We start from the raw sequence: 7,596 nt of genomic DNA, 5'->3' as shown, positions 1-7,596 counted from the left end.
CGACGGGAAACGCGCGGCCCCGCCGCCGCCGCCCCGCTCCGCCGCCCGGCTCTCGCGAGAGGTGGCGCGCGGGCGCCGCGGCCGTTGGGGCGCGGGGCGGCGGGGCGGCTGGCGGCTGTGGCAGCTTCTGCTCCTTCTCGAAGAGTACAGTCGTTACCTAGCCGTGCATGTAAAACAAACAGGCGCAGCCCATCATGCTGTACATAATGGTCTCTCCGCCTTCGGCAGCGTATTTTTAAGGCAGTTCAGTTAATGATGCATAGACCTTGCTTCACTCTGTCATCTGCTTCTGAGTGCCTGTCAGCAATTCTAAGTAGCTAAAGGGTGGATGTCAAGGCGATGGTCTATCTGGGTTTGCTCTCTGGAAGACCGTCTTTCCCTCCATCAGTTATACAGGGACCAGTGGAGAGTTCCTGTGCTCAAATGAGAGTCCGAGTTGGTTGAATGTGAATATCCATCCCTAGTATTTCTGTGAATTCCGGGCAGGCACAATTGCCCAGTGCCCTGAACCTTGCCCAAAGCAAGTCACAAACGTGACAGGCAGTCACAGAAGGGACTGTGGGTGGTAAGCATACTCCTTCACCGAGAAGAAGGGGGAGAATTTGAACCCACCTTTTACAGTAGTGACATGTTACTCTGCACTTTTGATTTGTGTAATCGTGGAGCATCTAATAGCTTCACAAATAGTCTCCAGGATTGAGCAGTCATGGGAGTTTTGCTGTTTGTTGCCACAAGACGGATGCCATGACATCTCAATCACCAATATGTGTTCCAGTTGTATCAATTTGCCCAGAAATGCGGGATGACTGCTTCTTAACACATGTAGGAAAGTTACCTCCTCCTTGCAATAATCGCGTTCCACATATGATTACACAGCCCCCTCTAGAGTCAAGCATCTTCAGCACTGAAGCACTGGCAAGCAATGGGTATGTTTCTCTCTGTAGTGAAGATGGTTCTGAGATGCATGCAGGTGTGGAGCATCTGTCCCATGCTATTGAAATGTTTGAAAGAAATTAAGTCTCTGAGAAAAGAGATGTGATGCATAACGTTTCCATACTTATGATGAGTGAAAACTGTGTGTTTAATGTAACCATATTTAGAGTACTACTGTGCACTGCAAGAAAATCTTGGTAATATGAGCAAATAGTGGGAAAACTCCTGAAATAGGCCTGAAAATGTATTATGTTCCGTAGGATGAAAAGCAGTGTTAACCAATCAATATCTTGGTGTTACCCAGAATTGCTTTTCGGTTTCCCAAAATTCCAGTTGAATGATCTAATTTTCTTCCCTCATATAAACAACAACCTCTTTAATCACAAACCGAATAGAAATAAATTGTATGTTCTTATTTCAACTGTTCACTTTTATTTTTATCATCATGGCACTTAATAATAGTCTCCATCAGAATCATCTTGCATTAGGTGCTGTGTTTTGGTTAAGAGTCTTTAGAGAGGTGAAAAGGAGAGGCAGGGAGGGCAGGGATAGGAGGCGAGAGTAACTTTGTCCAGAGGATGGAATGGCAGAACTGGGAACAGAAATTGTTTCAGAAATCTGTCCTGCTCACTGGGCAGCATTATCCCAGCTCAAAAGTAAGGTACTGAGCTCACAACCTAAGCTTCAGTCTGGGATCTCCGGGAACATTTGGGTGAGCAGATATGTATTGCTCTTTTTTTTTTCTTGAGAAGAAACTTTCGTGTTGGTAGCAGCTTAGTTTAAAAGGTTTTCTTTAAGCTCCATATTACAAACTGTTTCTCCATGTCAGTCTTAACTTATTCCTGATTGAACCAAGGGTGGCAGGATTTCAGGATGAGTGCGCTAAAGATTTGCTGGATATTAGAGAAATCACTCTTCAAAAGGATTCATTTGTTTTTAAAGCATCAGTGCCATCTTTCCTTAAAAAGAGTTTTATTTGCGTTTGCAAAATGGAGCAGTAGGTGCTATTTTGAGATCCTTGTATAAACTTTACCAAGAAGGTTTTTGATGTGTTTTTAGTTAATGTTACTTTTCCTACAGTGATACAGTTTTCCCACAGTGCTTTGGGTTTGCTGCTTCTTTCCCTAAAAATCATTTATCTCCAAGGGAACAGCTAAGAGAAGAGGGAAAAATAATTAACTGTTAAAGGTTTCGACTGCTGTTGTCGACACTGAACAGAATGGCCAGAAGGTGGTAGCAGTCTGCAAAGGAGAACCAGGAGATAGGTTGGAGCTTTGCTTCTTGATTCAGGGAGGCAAATACTGCTTCTGTGTCTTATGCTATACAGTGAAGCATTTGCAGTGTTCAAGCAGAGTTATTTTAGGTCTATTTTCTCGAGTTTTTTCAGTTTGAGGCAATCTTGTGTGAGGCAGAGCAATGGGGCATAACTCTATAGCATCTCTCTCGTTGACCCCATAGTCTGGAGGCATTGTGTCTTGGCCAAGGATGCCAAGCACAAATCTGTTTTAAAATTGCCAGTGTTAGCTAGCACCTGGGTTTGTGTGCTGCTATGAGGCCTCAGCTGGCTAGTTCAGTCCATCTGCTTTTTGAGCTCTCCTAATCTGCATCCAGAATGATGCTCTTATGTACTCCTTCTGCCAGCTCACATTGGATCACAGTAATGTAACGGGTTAACTTCACACTGCCTGGCTTTGTGAGAGATCAAATGTCATCCATCCTCCCTCTGCTGACATGAAGTTCGTGCTAATAGAAAAAGACAGTGAAAACTCCATCATGTGCTCTGCCTGATTTGACAGAGATGCAGTCATATACCCACACGTGATCAAGATTAATTTTGTGCTGCTGAGTGATCTGGCAGTGTGCAAACCTCTATTAATGCACTTGAAACCACAGCTCTGGTGGGGAGGGGGGAAGCTTTTTATTCTGCTGCTCCTGCTGTAAGAAAACAGAAAGAAAGGGGAGACTCTGGAAAATCTCTGGGGCAAAAAAACAGCAGGGATTATTTTGGCCTCAGTGACAACTACCAGAAAAGATATAGAAGGCTGTTCTGTAAACCGTTTCAGTGTGAATTCTGTGAGAATTTAAACATTTCTTGATGCATGAGAATTATGGGAGGGTGTGTGAGCATTGGCAGCACTAACCTATTTCTACCCTGTATCTGCTCTACATCATGCTACAGTGAAGTTTTTGTGTATCAGCAGGACTTCATAAAAAGGCAACATTCATATAACATTATAAGGTTAATTTAACTCTGTAGTGAAGATAAGCCCTGCATTTCTTGATGCATTTCTATGTATAAATGCTAGTTGTGCTGTGAATAGCAACAATTTCCCTTCGGCATTGTGCTCAGAGGTTAATGCTCAGTTTACAGAATGCAGTTTAAAGCCAAAAAAATGGTGTCAGTACTAGAAGGAATTCAACATTCGTTTCATTTCTATACTGAGAGCCATAACCAAGAGTCTGAAGTGATGTTTTCTTAATGGAGTCCGTCTTTAATCTTGTGTCATCTTTTCTCCTCAGCACTAATGATTTTAACACTTATTCGGCGCTCAGTATGACTGTCCATGGAGGCAAAGGAGTGGAAAAATGTCACTTAATGTTTCACAAAATGAAGTTGTGGTTTGTATTAAGTCTCCTTTACCCAGTGCTGCAAACATGCACACATGCTTTAAATTTCTCTCAATTTCTGTAGCACTATTCTTAGCGGTACAGTGAAATGTGCTTATGTTAAACATGTTACAGAGGCGTTTCAAAATAAATTGTGTCCTGAATTGACCTGATTCCTTGCATTGTTGTTTTCCTTAGGCTGCAATATAGCTTATGGAGTGATACAATGTATCATTAAAGGTAACAAGCTAGATTTGTTTTCACCCTGACAACAATCATTGATAGATTTTTTTCTGACTGAATTTCCACATTTTCCTTTGATTCCACAGTTCTCAAAAGTGCATTCTCCATTTTACAGAAAGCAAACTGTTTAAAAATACTTATTCCATCTACTTTTAGCTACATAAAAATAATACACTCTCTGGATACTTTTACAATCAGCAGATTTATGAGATTTAGTAAATCTCTTTGAATTTTTACAGGTATTTGAGTAACTCTTAGTCAAGTAAGTGCCTTTAAATCCAGTTCTTTCTGCCTTGTTCTTTTCTGTTCTTTCCAGATATTTTCTTCTCTCAGGCCATCTCATGAGCGTCACATCCCTAACTGCCAATACAGATCTTTGTGTCCATGCTTGGGTTTCTTCTATTTATTTATTTATTTCTCTTTTCCCAGCTTCAACTTTAATAAGCCTCTTGGGCGTTGTTTGAAGATTTTGTCTGCAACTGCAAATAAAACCTTGTGTACTCTGACTCATCTATTTGGATTAAAAAAGCCAAATGACCTTGTTTTAAAGATTGAACAAAGAGCGCTTGAAAATACATTGAGATGTGTACTTGGCACACACCTGGACTCAAACTTGGAGTACAGAAAAAGTAGTAAAATATTGAAATATTTTTCTACCTTCATTAACAAATTGCTCTGAGCCTGTTGTAATGTTTAGGTTCCTTACCATGTTTACTGAGTTAAAAAGGAGTTCTGTATTTTTTTTCATTAGAATATGTTTGTTTTCCATTTTCTTCTAAATGCCCTGGTTCTGGGTCTTGTATATATATTAAAAAGTTCCCCCACATGCTTGGAAATATTTCTAATATTTTTATTTGTTACTTCATTCTGTTTTAAGGCCTTAGCTGAAGCCTGAGGCATGTGGAAACAACCTGAGTTCGAAAGGAAACTTGAAATGTCAAAAAACTTGGCTTTGCAGTGTCAGAAAGCTTGCAAGCAACTGCACATACCCTGTTCTGAGGCACCCCCATTTTAAACTCAAGTGATTCCCGAAACCACGTTACTGTGTTCCAGCACAATTTCTTGAGAGAAACAGGCAATGGTAAGACCTTCCTGAGATATTGTGAAAAAAAGTCAGAGAAAATGAGTGGTGACCATGCACAGGTTTTACTGCTTTGTCACACATTCTCCAGGGAGAGGGAGTGTCTTTTTCTTATATGGCTGTACAGTTCTTAGCACAGTAAAACTTTGAACCCTGCTAAGGGTTTTGGATGTATTGGGAGTGCCAGTCAAAATCGTGCTATTTAACAAACAGTTATGATAGTGCTTTGAGAGCTTGGTTTGTTCCCACAGGTTTTTATTTTTATCCACATTCCTCAGCTATGGATTGGTGTGACTGTTGCTGTCACTGTTGTGCCAGGATTGGTCCCCACTGCATTCTGGACAACTTGATTGTTGGATTTTGTGTATGTCACTCACCTGTATGCTGAGCTAGGCACTCTAAGTTTTTTCCCTTGTCTGTGGAGGATTAAGCTGAGACTAGGGTTCAGGTCATCTCAAGCTGAAGCAGATGCCTGTGTTTGGTCAGATGAATACATCCTTCAACTCCAGTGGTTTATTGACTAGATCCCACTTGACAGCTATGTTATAGGTACCTAAAGTTAGGAGAGCTCCATCCCATCCTTAGAGATCTCTGTTGTGCTGTGACAACATCCTTAGAAAGGTGTTCTATCACAATGACCACAAGTGATGGTGCTCAACCCAATTCCAGTCAGAGGGCTGGGTGATGCAGGGGCTGTGCCCCTGTCTCAGAAAAGGGGCTCCCATAGATTTTCCCTATTTTGTGACTCTGCCGTAAACAGACCCACAGAATCAGCCACATCTGGGGCAGAGAATGAAGTCCACATAATAATCTTTTTCCCTCTGCCATATCTTCCTTCCCTGTCCTGCCTTTCCCTTTGGCTAATCTCTGTAATCTCAGTGCTGTGCTTGTGCCCACACTGCCTTCTACCCAGTCTGCCTTTTTTTTGCTGCTTTTACTGTTTTTTTTGTTAGTGTCTTTATAACTGCAGGAGCAGTAGAAGTAAGAGAAATTCCTTCCTCAGCTTTTGAAATAGCTGAGAAGACAAGCTGCCCTGGGCCAGGCCCAAGTTCACACACCCATCATTGTGTTTCTGATAGCTGGCAATAATGAGTGCTGGGAAAGAGGCCAGGCAAGCCCTCAGTGGTACTTCTAGCCTGTAGAGATCTGACTCAAAAGATTTCTAAATCAGAGACATTATTTTTTGAATCTTAAGTACATGAACTTTCACAAACAAGGCAGCAAGGTGGCAGTGGGTCTGAGGTTGACAAGTCCAATTCATCTTCTTCCCTTCTCCCTCTCAGCTGGGCATTGCTGGCTATGTGGCTGTTAAGTGAACATGAGGTTTACTTACAGGAACCAATTATATTATTTTTTCTGTGTTTTTTTTTAAATGAAGTAATATTTTTTTTTCTTACATATAAACTTCATAGAGATTGGCTATAGTCAGAGAGAAGATAAGCAGTTAACGAAAGTGTTGCCATCTAGGGTGATAAGGGCCTTGTGAGACACTGGTGATAGCAGGGCTGATGTATCTCAGTGTCAGTAAAGAGCCAGTGAGTTTTTGATTTCCACTGAAGACTGGCACTGATTTAATACTCAGCCATCCAGGACATGGACCCACTGGGATAACTATGCTCTGAAGAGCCTTGTGACTTAGGAAGACCTCTGTAAGATGCAGTTCAACCAGAAATCTTCTTTATCTCAGACAATACACCCCAAAATTGTAAAATACAATCTGATGGTGAGCAACAATGTGACACCATTGCTGAGAGGAACAGTGACCAGCTTTCCAAAGTAGCACAGAAATAAGGGGAGACAGTGAGAAGAGCTGATGGGGAAGATGCTCTAGTGAGGCAAAGGCTGAGAGACCTGTTTTACAAAAGGGAGGGTGGGCAGACAGTGTGTGCTTACTGATGGCAAGCTCTGATACTACAGCAGTGCATCTGTAGCAGGGTTTAGATAACAGCTGTCCTGATGGAGTACCCTGTGAAGGTGCATGAACTTCAATTTAAATTTCTACAGCATTATTGATAGCTGAAAGCCAACCCCCTCTGAAGCTAACCCAGTGGATTGCAGTCTGCTTTCCTGCCTAACTCAGTCTGGGAATGATACCAAGCAGTCTCGTGATGGAATGGCAAAGGGTTTATTTTGGAATGGCTTCCTGTACCTGCGACATTTCTCATGTACCACACCTACCTTGGTCTGGTTTAGGCTGCTGTACAAGACCATGGAAAACATTTTGTTATTTGCTCATATATCCTTTATGGAAACATGTTGTCTAGAGGTGATGTGGTCTGTGTAAAATACTCAACATCCTTGCAGTGATTTCTGGAGTAGCACATAGGTGGCATGTCTGTATGTCATAGCTCAGACATCCTGGAGCTAATTCCAGTTAGAGCTGGAATATCTGAGCAGTGCTGTGCTGAGATAGCAGTTTGGATCTAGAGAACAGTACAGCAATTGCACCAGTGACACCATTTCTTTGCAAGGGCAAATTAGCTGGCCAGGATGCTGTGCTGAGGTGTTAGGCCTTTTCCCAATCCAGAGCTATTTTGGTGGGCTCTGCAACCTTTGCACCAGGCTCTGTTCTAAAATTCAGGTATGTTCTTTTGCCTGTTTCTGTACCAAACAGATCTGTGATATAACAGAATACATGACAAATATTAACCCAGCAGAGGTTATTTTTGACTGTCTGTTGCAAGATAGCTGTACTCAGATTAGACCAACATGGAGTAGATCTTCTGATGCTT

Source organism: Colius striatus, chromosome 1, assembly GCF_028858725.1.
Source record: "Colius striatus isolate bColStr4 chromosome 1, bColStr4.1.hap1, whole genome shotgun sequence".
Classification (NCBI taxonomy): Eukaryota; Metazoa; Chordata; class Aves; order Coliiformes; family Coliidae; genus Colius; species Colius striatus.
Note: the sequence above shows the minus strand (reverse complement) of the source record.